This window comes from Anser cygnoides, chromosome 1 (assembly GCF_040182565.1).
Source record: "Anser cygnoides isolate HZ-2024a breed goose chromosome 1, Taihu_goose_T2T_genome, whole genome shotgun sequence".
Lineage (NCBI taxonomy): Eukaryota > Metazoa > Chordata > Aves > Anseriformes > Anatidae > Anser > Anser cygnoides.
The window spans coordinates 168180372-168196896 of record NC_089873.1 but is presented as its reverse complement, the minus strand read 5'-3'; the positions used below and the strand labels follow the sequence as shown (position 1 = coordinate 168196896).

The following is a 16525-nucleotide window of genomic DNA, read 5'->3' as shown; positions in this document are numbered from 1 at the left end:
CAGTGAACACTAATATTCTTTTCATGATTTAATGTTAGTTTAACATAATTTGACCTTTATGTAAATTTGTTTAACTTCTAACTGCCTGGAGCAGGGGGAAGAGGAAGAGACAAAACGCTTCCCATGTAGAGACCTTGTTTTTCTAGAAGTAGGTATCAGCCTTCCAATTAAACTTCGTGATGGACCTGTCAACTCTGAGACTATACAGTAGAAGAAAACAATGTTACTGGTTGATACAGTTCTTAGCCAGCTGTGGGTTATGCTTTTATGAAAAAAAAAAAAAAAGGATTCAGGTAAAAAATTTCCAATAAGCTTCATTAGTATTGTGCGTCGGGATAGAAATAAGATTCTAGAACTAAAACATTTGAAGATTATTTACAATAAACTTTCAGGAATCTGGTAGAAAAAGATTAAGCCAATTAAGAAACAACTCTAAGAAAAAATAAGGGGTCAAGACATATGAGTTAATAAGAATGCTATACTGCTTTCTGGCAAAACCAGACCATTAGCAACAGAAAATGACTTTGAGATGGTGCAATTTTATTATTTTTTTTTCATCTCTGACTGCTGCCAGATACACAGAACTAATTATTGGAGGTGGTCAGAAATTCCCCAGGGGCCTCCTCCAGAGAGGCACTCCCCTTCCCTAGGCTCTGGCAGGCCAGGAAAGGGCTGGGAGAGACCTGCCAGCCCTGTCACCTCCTGCTTTGCACCCCATGTTTGTCCTTCCTTTCCCACTGAGTAAGAGCCAAGGTGCTGGGAGCTTGGGCAGCAATGGTGCTGAAACTCTTTAATTTATTTAAATCCACCTGCAGAACATCATTTTGAAATTATTTGGACAGGATGGGTTTTTTACTCTTATTTCTCTCTCAAACAAAAATGTACGTGGCTTGGTTTCATAAAGAAACAGAAAATTGGAATTTTCAACACAAAAGTTAAACAAAACACAATTTTGTGATTCCAGTGTCCACATTGGAGTGGACATACGGTCTTTTGTAGTATAATCATATCCCCTTCCTTAGTTTCTAATTTTACCCAAAGCCTTTTGTCTTTATTCATGTGACTTATCCCACAATCATCACATAATAATAGTGAATGCACTCATTATACATCACAGATAAAGCATAAAATGTATTGTATTATATTATATTATATTATATTTATTTATTTATTTAATTTCGTTTCATTTACACTGAGAGTTACTCATCCTCTGCAGGAGAACTCTTTTAAAAACAGGTCCAACAGCCTGCTACCAGAGATCATCCACGTACGTTTTTCCATGATTATTACCAGGAGAAGAAGAAATTTTCAGCTCTTACCTAGTCGGCCATTTTCCTGTGCTAGCAGAGTGTGGGGCAGGGTAGAGAACAAGAAGATGAGGATCTTGGCAGCTGAGTGCATTCAAGCTGAGATTTGCTGGAAACTGACAAGTTACAGATATATATTTGGATTCTAGGAGACATACATTAACTGCATATTTCTGCAAGAGTCAGTGCATTGGTATTTCAGTAGTTTCCAGGGTTTCTCAGTCCAGCCTTTCTTAATTCTCGAAAACAACATTACATGAGTTTACACCCAGCTCATATTTTTTAAAAGCTGTCCACAAGTGTTAGAAACAGAAGCATATTATTTTTTTAAAAGGGAGGGTTGTCGTGCACTGGAACAGGCTCCCCAGGGACGTAGTCACTGCACCAAGCCTGTCAGAGTTTAAGAAGCATTTGGACTGTGCACTTAGTCACATGGTCGGAATTTTTGGGTAGACCTGTGGGGTGCCAGGAGTTGGACTAGATAATTCTTGTGGGTCCATTCCAACTCAAGATATTCTATGATTCTATGATTCTAATTCTGTGAATGAAGAATGTATATGCAATTGGTTAGGATATAGCTGAATGACAGTCCTACTATAGCTTGGAAATGCACCTTTCCAGACCTAAACATTTGTGATTTCTGCATTCTTCTAATCTGAAAGAGTGTTCAATTCAGAATGGGACAAGGTGATTAACAGCTGTCATGTCACTGAAACATAAATGTTCAGACAGATTTGCTGTTTTTGTCCACTGGGCTTTTCTGGCAAGTTTGGAAAAGTATTTTCTTTTGAGATCATCTATTACTATTTTGATTAATAGATACTTCCACACATAATTCAGTACTAACCTCTCCCTGGTCCTAAAATGAGTATACTCCTTGTAAATATGCAGTTTAAATTGTTTATGAAATTTCCAGCAGTCTCATTACAGATGTTTTATTTGCCTGAGGGTACTGTTTAAAGTTGCTGTTCTGCTGAAGAAAATATGTATGTAACTACACCCTTACAAACTATAGAACAATATTTTAAAGAAACTAGAAATATATGTATTTTAAAGCCAAATTCCAGAGACTCTCAGACTCTCACACTCAAGTTAATAGCAAGGAACTTCTCAATTTTTCTTCTCATATAAAAAGAAAACAGAAATCAAGCCCAAAAGAATGTAACTGTTGAATAGTCATGGAGAAGATGGAGACTCTCAATAGACCAAGGGACAAGACCTAATCATCCACCCTCTGTTGAAAGTTTAGATAGTCTGCTGGGAACTCAGCCTTTGCATATGTAGCTCTTGCAAGCCTCTGGAGCCTAAGCTTTTTCTAGAACCCCCTAAATCCCTGTGGCATATTTCCAAAGTGCACATACTCTGTTTTACAAATCACCTGAGAACAAGAACTCAAAATGTAGTTGTGCATCCCAAGGCAAAGTACCAACTTCTCAGACTCCTCTCACATGGCAGAAACGGTAGCATTCCATCTTTACACATTTGCCCATCAGTAGTGGTGTGTGCATGTACACAGAAGCTTTGCACAGATTTGAAACACAGCACCTTTTACTTAAAGGACAAATTCTAATGTTTTTATAACAGAAGGATGTTAATCTGCCAAGGGTTGGATCCACACAGCATGCAACACCTCACACGGATGTGATCTTTCCCTAGAAATCTCCACAAGCAACTGCCTCCCCGAATGACTGGAGAGGGATCTACAGCACCTACTACAGGGCTGTTTCAATAGGTACCAGAAGGTTAAGTAACTAAGTTAGGTGAGCTGAATCCAGCCCTAATAACTGAAGACTGTGCCCTTCATCTTACCTCATTCTTCCCTCCAGGTCTGTTTGTACCCTTCTACCCTGCTGAGGGTGGTTCATTATCCTTTTTATAACTTTGTGGTTCCTCTGCCAGGTGACAGGCTATCTGGAAAAAGTAACCCCCATGTAGGTGACTTTGTTGCTTAAAGACCTGCTGTCTATTGTACCAAAGGGGAGTAACAGGAGCTAGCTCATTGCTTACGGCAATTATGCTTCAGTGATCCATGAATCACATCCATTCCTCTGTTGTCTGTACCTCCATGATGTGGAGAATCAGGTCAACATGCAAAGACAGCTGAAAAGATGAAAAGCCACCTAAACAAAACAAAACAGAGCTGGCAGCCTTCTAGTGACATAGGCAGGACACTCACAACTTGTCTCCCACCTTCTACAGCCTCCTTCTAAAAACAAACAAACAAACAAAAAGAAAAAAAAAACTAACTAAAATGCCCCATAACCACAACCCATTTGGATTTATTTAGACACAGGGAAAATGTAGAGCTCCACTCTACTCACCTTTTCTCTCCACTCTGTAGATATTTTATGAGTTTAGTAAAGGCTAATGGTACTCTAATCTTCATACAGTATCCAAGTGCTGGCACAGCTCCACTCAAGCCCCATCCCTCCTGCCAACATCCTTGCAGCAGAAGCAAGGGATAGCCAAGGGCCTTCAAAAAAGTTCCCCACAACTTCTTCACAGCTTCTGTAGGCTCTTGTGAATGCATCTGAAAAGGTACAAATTAACAGAAAACACTTCCAAGTATCTACTGGAAGGATCAAGATACTAGTGTCCCTGGCTGTGTGTGAATAACCCACCACTCACCTAACCTGCACATCTTTAACACTGCTGTTCTTTACCCTGAAAGAGGGCTGTACATGGATCAAGTTACAAGGGGAAATAATAATATAATTAAAAAAAAAAAAAAAGATGTAATAAATATACAAGTAAAATCTTATTGAGACACTGCTTTGATAAGATAGTCACAGTATACAGAAGGTGATCAGAGTGCTGTTACATAAATTACTTGCATTTACCCATTTCCAAACACAGCTTGCTATTTCCAATTACACTTTCAACACAATGTCGATGTAGAGGTTTTCTAGCGCCAAGTCTTTCCAAAGTTATTTTTATAGTCTGGTTAGAAACTTCTAAAAATAGACCATTTCTAATACAATACCACTGGCTAAACTTTAATAACTGTTATAGTGAGCCAGTATGGTCTCACTAAATTACATACTGTGGTGACTTAAATGTGAAAAGTAAGAAAGAGGAGAACCAGGAGCCTAATAGACCCAAGTGTGATGCAAGTAGGGGTCCCCACTCAACATTCCTCAGGACCGTTTATGTACATGGTGGAATACTCCAAACTTTCATTTATCATGTTTTTTTGCACTATCAGCTTTTTCTCTGCACAATGCTAATCTGGGCTAGTTAAGAAAAAGTTTGGCCTTTGCTGCTCAGATCATTATAAAATCCCTTGCTTTTGTTCACCACAGCCAGCCTTTCAGAAATATAAATAACGCAGATCATCCTGCAATCAGAAATAAGAACTCCTCTAACAGCTAATGGATCAAAGCTGGGATTGTGCTGTTATAACTGGCATTTTTCAGACAAGCTGGAAGTTAATCAACTGAATCAAGTACCATTTGCAAGGCTTTTCTTTAAGATTTTTTTTTCTTTAATGAAACTTCTGTAATGAAATACAGATTTCCCTTTTACAGACCACTAACCGAACCTTTTATGACTTACACAGTTTCCATCAGTATTTCTAATGACAGTAGAAATATTTCTGGAACAAGATATGTTTCCCAAAGGATTTGCATCATCAGATGAGTAGCTTTTCCTAATGAAAAAAAAAAAAAAAGTAAATAAATGTCTTTTTAAAATATTATTTTTTCCCATTAGGAAAAATTTGAGATTAACATTTGAAAACTGTTCAATGCTAGGTGAACTTCCAAGCCCATGTTGTTAACACGAGCATAAATACATATAATGACCCTTGTGAAACACAGGGTAAGAAGGAATAGGACTAGGATTGAGTGAGTATGAGTTGCTTGTATTTGTATTTGTTGTATCACCACTGATGTAAGAATCAGGACTGTATTAAGAAAACCAGAAACATAAAGCCTCAAAGATTATTAGAAGGATAAATAATGCTCTGCTTCTAATAAGCTATTATCATTTTCTCCCTCAAACCATGAATCTTGAATTATTTGACTGAAGACATGAAATTATCCCCAGGGTGCCGTGGAAAAAAATATAATAAATCTCAGTTCTGTTTTAATTGCTTGTTAAATATCAGTCCTTTACATGGCATTGTCTGAAAACAAAACTCCTACAAGTGATTATCTTATGAAGACTCCAAGATGTTCCAAATCAGGTTTTACAGTATTTGGTTTACTATAGCACCAAATAGTTTTGAGCCAAGTCAGAGAAGATGGTTATGTGACTTTTCAGCCACAACAGAAAGAAAGAAGACTATATCTGTAAATTATGGTGTGCTCAATGAAGCAACACAGAGAGAGTAAGAATATTCTCATCCTAAATCCAAAACACAGCACCATACCAGCTACAACGAGGAAAATTAACTCTATCCAAGCTGAAACCAGGACAGAAGTTTTTATGAACTTAAGCACTCTTCTATTTACATCACTAAACCAGTCTAATACATCAAAATGATAAAGGTAATAAATGAAACAAGAATTTTTTTTCAAAAATATTTTACATCTCTTTTCCTCAGATACATTAAGTACTGATTTTTTTTTATTTTTTTTTTTTGTCCTCTAGAGTTTGCAGGAAACGACTGAAAACAAAGTAAGGGTCAGTTTTACATATGTAAATAAACAGAAAATGCAGAAAATTGGTAACAGTTTCACAACATATAACACTGAAATTCATGTGTTCACAAATAGGACTTCAACATATAAGTGATCTCAAAAAGGGGTGGAGAGCAAGATGATGGAATTGACTGCATGCTGTTCCCATCTAACATATGCTACAGATGGTGATATACCCAAGCACATTGTCAGCTTTGTCTTCTCATATTTTCCAGGGTGCTTTCTTTCTGCAACCACATCCTGAGAAATTTAGCTGTATAGCTGAAGGCCAACTAAAATCCCTCTCCAAGTGTAACACTTAGGATATGCTGAGGCTGGAGCGACGAGACCAAAGGATGCCCTGCCAAATCGGAAGGAGCTCAACAGGAGATGGAGCGGGAAAGGAAAGTGGAGGCAAGCCAAAGGAGGACGAGAGGATAGGCTGCATGGATATTACACACACATATTCATGGCCATGACACATCACACACTTGGCACAAAGGAGCTGGTGGAACAAATGCTAGAGCTAAAACGCTAACGCACGGAAGGGGACTGCTCTATGCCTCCTCTTCTTGGTCTCATGCTCAGAGGGCACCTAAGCTGCATCTACAGTCTGTGTGGATCTTCCCTACATTGAGCACACTTCAGCTTTGATGAAGGTGAAATGAATTTTCAGCTTTCATTTTTTGTTTTTTTGCCCAGAATGAAAAGCTCAGTTTGAGAATAAAACTGTAAGCTGGAGTTCTTCCACACTTCCGATTGCATCCTGGTCTCAATTCCAAACCTGACAGCATGTCTTTAATCACACATATCATTTTAGAAACACTGTATTTCATGGTGAAACTGGTGTAGGCAGGTTAGCAATCAAGCTTTTCAGTAGACCAGGCAATGCTCTCCACTGCTCTAAAATACTCTTTTAACAAAGCAAGTATATTACATTGTTAGGCTTAAATCAATTGAAACTGTGGAGATTAAAGCTTTATGTTTAGTATTTGCCAAGTTCTCAGTACTGTTGGATTTGGTTGAATCTCTTTTATCTGCTAATGGAGACTTGATAGTACTTACCTTTAACTAACATTAAACTGAGCGAATGCCTCTGAGACTAGCCCAGCCTATAATGCTAAGGCAGTTTCAATAGTCAGATCCTTTCCTATAACTGACTTAGGGTGAATGAGTATTCTGAAGATTTTCCTGTCCCTTCAGGGGGTTTCAGTAAATCTTTTATTCAAGTTAGGTGGAATAGTAGATTCTTCTGTGAACCAGCATGTCACGCAGCTTGAATTTTTCACACATCTACTCTTCCGAGAACAATCCTAACTTGGCTGTAGAATTAAACATAGACCCAAACATTTAATTCCACAGACTTCCCTAGGCAGAAAAGATGATATAGATATAGAAGAAAAAAAAATCCACACACACACACCCCTATACGGTTTCCTATATGGTTAGGAAGCTTTTTCACATGATAAAAAGTTGTATCAGATCCCCAAACAAAATCTGTTTTATTATAACAATTGCTTACATATTTTCTTTCTGTTTTGACCTGGATTTGGACCTTCCCCCTCCACAAGCCCCATGTGACAGATCTACCTCCAGTTTAGCCCCTTGCTGCAAAAGCTGCCTTCTCGTATGATAGGCCAGTAAAGGCAGCAACCATTCACCTTCTGGTAGAGTCAGTGCAGCTGATTTCTTCATTGAGAACAGTATTTCTTATGTTCTTTTTGGTTCCTATGTTTGTTAAAGACAAGTCTTTCCTGTATGCAATATCACGGGCTGACTGCACAAAAAAGAAATCTGTCTGAAATCATTTTCATGAGAAATAATACTGTGTCTGAACACCAGCAGCTGCTGTGACTTCTTGTACATGTAAATCAGTACACATTCGTCTCCGGCTTATCTTTAGATATTTTTAGGTAAGGTTTGTGCCACTGTATAGGTTCCACTCACAAGGGAACACTATAACAGGCACATTTCAAACAAGGAGTTGCAGGATTTTAAAATTTCCCCAGAAAATGTTTAATACATTAGGGGAAATATTTGCAACACATCATTATACCATTTAAAATGTGTTGAGTGCTCAGAGGAAGACAAGAAGAAGACAGAAAATTATCTGGAGGATATTGTCCACAACTGCAAAAAGGAGAGATTACAGGGGGAGATCTGATTTTGGATGAGACTATCAAAGGACCCGTTTTCAGAAATCTGTCTGGCCTACATTTTTGACTTTTAACAAATTTACATTGTAAATTTGGTTCATTGCACAAAATAGATGGGATATTCTGTTGTATGTGTAGTTTACCCATCTTGGGACAACAGAAACCCAATCAAGAGTACACTTCACAAATAGATTACCTGATTGAAGATCCATAGAAGCAAATGTATTTTCTTTGACCTCACTGGGTGATGGATCAGACCTATTAGCATGACTAATTCCAGAATGAAGGTTAATTGCATTTAAGACTTTTTCTGAACTGGTATTTCTTTCCTCACTGACTTCAATGTCAAACCTTTTCTGTTTATTATTTATTCACACCAAGGCAATGTGATAGTTAGTTATCTCATCTCCACTAGCAAGCTTAGATTTTTCATGGAAAGTTAAGAGGACTCCAGCATTCCCCAGTGGTCCTTGTTGGTGTGTGTAGGACCCTGCCTCTGATATGTCTGTGTTCCTGTAGCTGTGAAGCTGCCCCAGGAAGATTGGTATTGGAGCCACCCTTATTCTGATATGTGTGTTTTGTAATCTGAAACAACTCCTCGTTGCATATTTTATGAGTTTCCTCATGTAAACACTGGAGGTGTTTCAGATTAAATCCAAACAGTGTGGTCCCAAACATCACACAAATAATATTTCCTACACACTCCAGAGAATTCAGGATACCCTGTGCTCATGACACATTCCTCACCAACTCTCCTTCCATCAGCCAACAGACAACCTCCCACCAAGAAACCCCAATCTTCCTTCTTAAAGGGAAGCAGATCAGCAATTTGTTCACCACAATTTCCACATTCTCTGTTACACTTCATCACTCCCTCTGCATTTGGCTGCATAAATACCTTTTGCACATGACTTGAGAGCACGACAGCTGATCAGATTTAACACCTTCATATGAACCAGATGAAAAGGTCTTTCCTGAACCACAACTATTAAAAAGGTGCAAATAAGTACTGCAAAGTAAGAATAATCCTCAAAATTCAGTGCTATAAACCTCCAAACAGGTAACTACAGTCAAACAAGACAGTGAAATGTATCTAAACCTTGTTTGTATGCAAACCTTCTCTCAAACTACTAGTGTGTTAAAGTAAGAATAATGTGTGAGCCCTAGGCATTCAATAAGAATATCATGAGTGTGGACATCCTTATAGGATGATGCAACTTACAGTTTATAGGTAAATTCTGTCATCGCTATGGACATACATACATTTTGTGGGAGAGGATTCCGATAAAATAACCATAGTAAACAGTAAGTTACCAGAGCTCCTTTGTGATAGCTTCAGAAATCTCCATACAATAGCCCATATTTCTCTATTGTTTCATCCACATAATTTAAGTCCAAGCTTGACAATGTCTGCTACTTTCTATTGTACGTGGTAAAAGAAACCTAGAAAATTATAGGTAATGCACAAATATACTCAGAGAAATAGGTGTTTCTAATAGTATCACCTTTCAAAAATGGTAGAACAATTCTTTCCAAGTCTACAAAGGAAATCATTAGGTAAACCTTAATAATTCTTTTAAGAATGGCACTTGGTACAAGCTCCAAGTCTTCCAGCTTAGCTACGATATTAAGGCATGTAGATTTAAAGTGCCACTCAAGAGTCAATGGAATAGTACACTCAGATGCAAAAAGCTGAAGTGGCTAGCTGTTGAAATACTGACTGGATGAATGTAGGATAAATTAGCATTATCCCATTTAATTTCGTTCCTCTCCGAGAAAATAAACTTCCGTTAAAATTTTAACCTTGAACATTAATAAATAAATAAATAAATAAAAGAACTTGGTCTATTAACTGCAAGTCCCTCCACACACAGAAAATAATGTAGAACAATTAAATTATTTCAACAGAATCAGTGATGAGCATAAATCTTTACCCAGTGTAAGTAAAAAGACCTTGTAATACTTCCAGAAGTACTGGCTCCTTTTCAGAGCAAGTCATTGCAGCAGTATGATCTGCAAAACTAAGCCAGAAATTAGACACCACTTTTGTTCCAGTCCTATCCTTTCCTTTATGTGCAGAAAAAATTCCTAGGAACAATTAGCTCTAGTGCCATTACTAGTTTCTTACCTTGTTTATACCATGGTTTCATCAACAGAAGCAACATGTCAGGGAAGATATTGGAAAAAGATGGCAGGATCATAATTAATTGCACTCATCAGAAACATTCCCTCAGTTTCAAAGAAAAAATGAAAGTTGGAAGAAAGTGGTGAGAACATCAATTATCTCGGTTGTGAATAATAGAGGGAGCTGATGTGAACATTTGAAAGGAAAAAGTGAAACTGAGAGGATGCAATCCACTGAACGTAATGTTGTGTGTACACATTCATTACTAGGTATAAATATTTGTTTCCTTTTTCTTATTATACTGGCAAGAACAAACCCTCTTCAGAGGTAGGTAGTTGTTTTTTGTAATATTTTGTCTTTGAAGGCAGACTGAAAGCGAAAAAAAAAATATCCTTGGCAGTTCTCTAAAACTTTAAAATAAGTTAACTCTTAGGTGTTTTTTTTTTTATTTTCCTTCCAATGTTATTAGATGTTAATCTCCAGATGCTTCCAAGCAGAACAGTTTTTCTTTTTTTTATAAGTTGTCCAAAGTGATGTCCAATCCTTCTTGAAGTAAAAAACACTGAAAAAAAAAAAAAAAAAAGCAAGTATTGTATGCTAGTTTATCTTGTGCCAGAATATTAAAGGGAGATTGTGATGTGAAAGGATAAAAGGATGTTATAATCTTAATATAGAGAAAATGAGAAGCCTACAAGTAGAAAATAAACGGATCTGATTTTTTTCACTTTCACTTGTTTTTATCTGGGTTCATTAGCAAAAAAACTCTCTCTCCCTTCAGCTGTCTTCTCTGCACATAGTTGAGCACTGTAATCAAATTGCATTTTCAGGTTAGTGCTTTCTAACAGAAAAAAAAAAAAAAAAAAGGACTCTGCTGAGATTAAACATCAAATTGATTTTTTTTTATGTAAAATAATTTTAAAAAACCAAAAAAACAAAAAACCAGAAAACCAAACATTTTCCTGGTTTGTCGTTTTATATCAGGAAACTAAGAAAAAAAAGACTTCAAAATTTAGATAAAATCTAGACATATTTTTTAGTTACCATTAAAAAAAAATAAACTAGAAACTTATTTTTGACCAGCTTGAGTAATATTATATCCCTCTGAATGGAAAACTTTCTAGAATCCTTTTATGATTAGGCTGTAATAGCTCAAAGAATTACAAAAGGATCACCAAATGATAAGGAAGGATCATAACATTAATGTAATTCATTAATTACTAAAATTCTCTGCTTAATTCTGTAGCCCCAGAGAGATTACTTTCTTCAGTAATCAATCTTATAAAGCATATTTAGACACAATGATCCTGAGCCTGATCTCAAAAAGGCAATGGTAAATTAACTGCAACTCTCCTGATAACTGGAATCAATAGGGGCTTCATGATGTTAAGAGATTTTTCATGAACACTGCACTGGACCCTCGCAATGATGCTTATACCTGGGTTTAGTAATATGATTCTCCTGCTAGAAGCAGGAAAGGTTGCAGTGTCCACCTAGTGCTGGAAATACCTCATGCATGTACAAGCCCATAATAAAGATATAGAGGGTAGGCAAAAAGTTTGTAAGGGGGGATATCTCTAGGCTTTTTACTCTTCTCAAAAAAAAAAAAAAAAAAAAAAAAAAAGGAAGAGAGAGAGAGAGAAAGGCAAGGCAAGGCAAAAAGAGAAATACTGGTATAGATACAGGCATGCTTACCAGACTTTGGTGACTGGAGAGATTTTATTTGCTTATAACTAGTATTATGAGTAGAATTAGAAACTAATTCTGGCAGAAATTTTTAAAACATTGTTGACACAAAAGAGTTCTCAGCTTTTATGGTTCTATATTTGAACTCTTTCTCATTCCCCTGCTGGAGGAATATCAGTTGATAGATTTACATTTATGCTGATTTGTTTTTGTTAATTAATTCTTATTTTGCTTCTTGTCACTTCTGTTGGACACAAACAATATTTAGATACATAAAGATAATGAGATAAAACTCGAGAGACAAGAAATAGGGAGGGTAAGAAGGAGAAAATCTTCTCTCCTGCTTTTTTTGTAGCATGAGAGATGCAGCTTTCATTTCAGGTCCTACTGCTTCCTGTCTGTTCTCTTGGGATTTGTGCACCACTGGACAGAATATAAGTTTTCCATTGTTACTTGACAGTGGCTGCCCCATACTGTGAGTTTAAAAATTCATGAATCTGTAATGCATGAAAGGGACACCTTTTCCCTACTCTATAACTTGAGCACTGCACAAAGGTCATGACACAAAAAGCCTTGTGGAATTAAATGGATTTTTTTTTTCAGTTCAAAACATGGAAGCAATGTCTATATCGAGAAACAATTAAAGATGTTATTTCTAACAAAGCCAACAGCACAGCCCACCTGAGAAGGATTCACTTACAAACAGTTCAGCTGTCCCTGAGGAGAACTGCACCGATAGAGGAAATAAGAGACGTATTTACGAGGGGCTTTCTGCCCTTTCACCTAAGGCTTTCATCTCTCCTTTATTCTTTCTCTCAAAAACTGCTTATCACACTATGTTCCTCCCTGAGGGTGTGCTAAATAAGCTTTTGGTTATACTATTTAAGATAGACTACACACGAATACTAAGGTAATACTATTTAAGAAGAAACAGTAGCAAGAATTGATACAGAACAATGCTGGTCCACAGCTGTCTGCTTATGAATCCTGGACCATGACTCTCACCACTGGGGTTTAGCTTGTTGCATTAGCTGGGCAACCTGGAAGGTAAGAGAGACGTGTTGGAACCCTCTCACATCCTGTCTCTGGCACTGCAACTAGTCTTCCAAGAAGTGCAAGGACAAACCCAATCAACGGCTACAGTTCCTTGGACCCTTACAGTACTCACTTTAAATTCATCACCAAGATTTAGGAGGTCATTTGTGGTGCTTTTCTTTTAGGGTCTATGCAAGTTGATTGGTGGGAGACTGTTACCTCCAGAGAATAATTCAGTACATCTAAGCTATCAACAGTTCTATGTATGTTGTCTGTATTAAAAAACAGAGGTCAAGAACTCTCCTATGTTAGATGCCTATAATAGCCTTCCCTAAGATGCAAAAAATCTGATAGAATGACATTAGGCTTCCATCACCTTATTTGACTGCCTGGCCATACCTGGCACCATGAAGTCTGGTCTTATTTTTTTTACTTTTTTTGGTCATGATGTTTTTGTGTTTCCTGCTTGCCAATGAGATGAGCAGGTAAACTATGGCCCTTGAGCCTTAAACAAGCAATTTAGCTCTGTTAGCATATGTCAGGGAATGGGCTGAAGCCTGTTCTGACATGCGGCCTCATTGGGCTAACTGAGTCTTTTGGTTGTGTGAGAAAGCAACTAGAAAGAAAGCAAACTCAGACATCATTAGGTCTTTTCAATTGTAGCTATATTCCTATAATCCTAATCTCGTGGTTGTCCAAGTGAGGAATGTGGCCGGTACAGGCCATGATACATCTCCAAAGCTAACCAGAAAAGGCCAGTAACCAAACCTGACCTTGAGTACAAGTGGTATCTGACTAATATCTCCACTGCTGAGGACGGGCCTCTTTACAACAGATGTGTCTCATAGAGGCCTGGTTGGACGAGCCCAAGAAAAGAGACCAAAAATGGGCTAACAACAGAAGCAGCATGGGCAGTGAGAGATACAGGGCTGAAGCTCACTCACTGCCCTGTTTCAATCACACATCCACTCTCAGAGCTTGACTGCAGCTGGGTGTGCACCCAGATCTGTCCAAAGAGTCATTCTTGTCACCCTCAAATTCAAGCACAGTTCTTATGACCAAGATATGGCCCAGTTTCCTCTTGACACTTCCCCTGAGAACAATGATCTTTTCTGCCTGAAAGCATTCCCTGAAGTCCTCATTATTGGCTTTCTGATTAAAGTATAATTTGTCTTTTGGTCATGGAGATGTTAATATGCAGTGCATATTGTCAGCAAACTTTGCCACTCTTAAATTACTCTCAAAGCAGTACCAATATGGCCTTTGATTACACATGAAGCCTTAAACTAATATTGCAGTATGTCTGTTGTACCATGCTCTGTGTTTACTACAGAGTTAACTCAGGTTATCCATACTCAGGTAAGCCCACCTCAATAAAAGTAATCACACTGTGAAATAACATTTAAGTTGAAAAGCAGTCATTGTGTTATTGTATAGAGGGCTGGCATTAGAGCTGACAAATCGAGCTAGCAATGTATAGGTTTGACCCCCTGAAGAGCTAGGCAGGAAAATAAAATATGGAGAGCCCACTTTCAACTTTAAAGTGACTAAAACATCACATTATTGTAAATTAATATGTTCAAAAACAAGTTTAGTAGCTTTACTGTATAGCAATCTCGGTACTGAGCTACCTAAGGTGACATAAGACCCACCAGCTAAGCATGATGCTGGGCACATAAAGTCAGTTAAGTGACTTGCAGAGAATGATACATACGTTGATTCTAGACCTTTATCTCTCTTTGTTAAATATTGGTTAAAAATTCTAGTTTCTAGTGGGAATAGCAATAGACATACTTTAAAATTGTTCTTTTTCAAAGGACAGCTCTTTCTAGGGACAATTTTCAATGAATATCTTCGAGGCCTAATTTCTGTTTCTTTTAAAATAATTTTTAGTTTTCTTACTTTTTGAACAGTTAAATAATTGTATGAAAAATTATCAGTACTGCCAACACCACATTCTTTGACATTTTTTCTTTTTCCAGTATTTTATACTGAAATAAATAGAAGCACAGAGACAGAAGTTTTCTTTCCTATTTTCTTTCCTTCTTAATTGTCTTTCAGAGAGCAAAAATGTACAGGGAGAAGGGAGAGGAAAATGTGTCTGGGGTAGAGCAAAGGGCTTTAAATTGTCCAAAGTTAGTATGTTCCCTTTCCTTTTCTTTCCTTGCCTTGCCTTCTTATTTTGTCCTTAAAAGTTACTTTGAGAATAGAAACCAAACCAAAAAATCTATTAGGTCCATACTGTGGGTAGGGTCCAAAAGTCCTGATCCAAACCAGTCCCCCTACCCTACTAAAGAGAAATGGTTGCCTCTGTAATACATTAAGGAGATTTGTTCTATGTGAAAGTTTAATTCTCTCCATTTACTACATAGGAATTGTAAGCACCTTTCTCTGATGCATACAGTATATATTTAGTCAAATAAATCCTACTACATTTCTCTCATTAGCCAAAGGTGCCTTCAAAATCCTCCAGTGCTCCAGAAATCCTGCCTAGGTTTAGGCACCTGAGTTATGTGGACAGGATTTTTCCTTGAAGGCACTGAAAGACACTTTTCTTCCTTTAACTCTCTTCCACTTTAAATGGTTTTATAAGGATCTTATTTTAGGAAGACTGGTTAACCAAGTGCCTAAAGTGAAAGTGTGATTTAAGTAGCAGTCTGGATCTCACCCCAGTAACATCTCCAGTGGAAGCACAGAGTTGGCTATGTAGTTGCAAGCTCATCTTGTGGAGGACAACAGTGATTTCAAATTCAAAACTGTTTGACTCTTATGTTTGTGCTACGGAACAGTACACAGAAAAAATCACTGACCTGCACAACTGAATGAATAATGATTGTGCTAGCACATGAATGAGATTAGAAAGGCAAGCAATTAGATGAATCAAGGGCACGTCATGCAAATGCATCACCAACAAGCTCGCCAATGTCCCAAATCAGGTGCAAAAAAGCATGAACATCAAAGCATGTAGTGGAATACTCATTGAGTAGGATGCGGACTAGGTTATAACATTTCGCTGGAAAAGCAATGCGTTTCACAACTGAGGCTCACAGATGTCATTTCAATCACTACAGAAAATGCCCAGATTCCAGAAGAAGGGGGATCATTCATCCTATTTTCATCCTATTAATTCCCATCTTGCTACAAATGTCATACCCCCTTTGCCAGGCAACAAACCTAGTTTCAGTCATGAACAATATTTTCAAAAAAACACCAACACTTTTTCAAACCTGGGAAACTCAACTGAACCATAAGCACTACTTCCCAAGTCACAACCTGTGAGTTAAACAAATTGTTTAACTAAAAGGAACTGCTGGGGGTGAAGGAAGGGAAAGAGAGGAAAGGAGAATACAAAATGTTATAAGCTGTCCCTAAAACTGTTGTTTAAATCAAATCCTTCTTCTATGAACTACCAGTGACTGCTGGCACAGCTTGTTACAGCCTTCCTCCTGAGTTGCACCTCATTCGCAGCTGACTGTCCCTATAGGCTGCATTAAGCTTTCTGGGACTCAACAAACCATGCTGTGCTTAAGTTGCTGTATAGAGGTTTCAGTACAGCTGATGATGATCTTGGTGATCATCCTGCTCTGCTGCAATGCT

General features: G+C 37.6%; 1 long non-coding RNA gene across 2 annotated transcripts; it reads right to left on the bottom strand.

Annotated features, from left to right (window-relative positions):
• Window positions 1-1800: 1800 nt before the first annotated feature.
• LOC106042315 (uncharacterized) lies at window positions 1801-8019 on the bottom strand. Of its 2 annotated transcripts, XR_010827447.1 has the most exons (4): window positions 4863-8019; window positions 3629-3837; window positions 3315-3427; window positions 1801-3218 (listed from the first exon to the last, which is right to left on the bottom strand). It is a non-coding gene; the product is annotated as an uncharacterized lncRNA (long non-coding RNA). The 2 variants fall into 2 exon arrangements; XR_007169049.2 differs by having other exon boundaries at window positions 3315-3837.
• Window positions 8020-16525: the final 8506 nt, after the last annotated feature.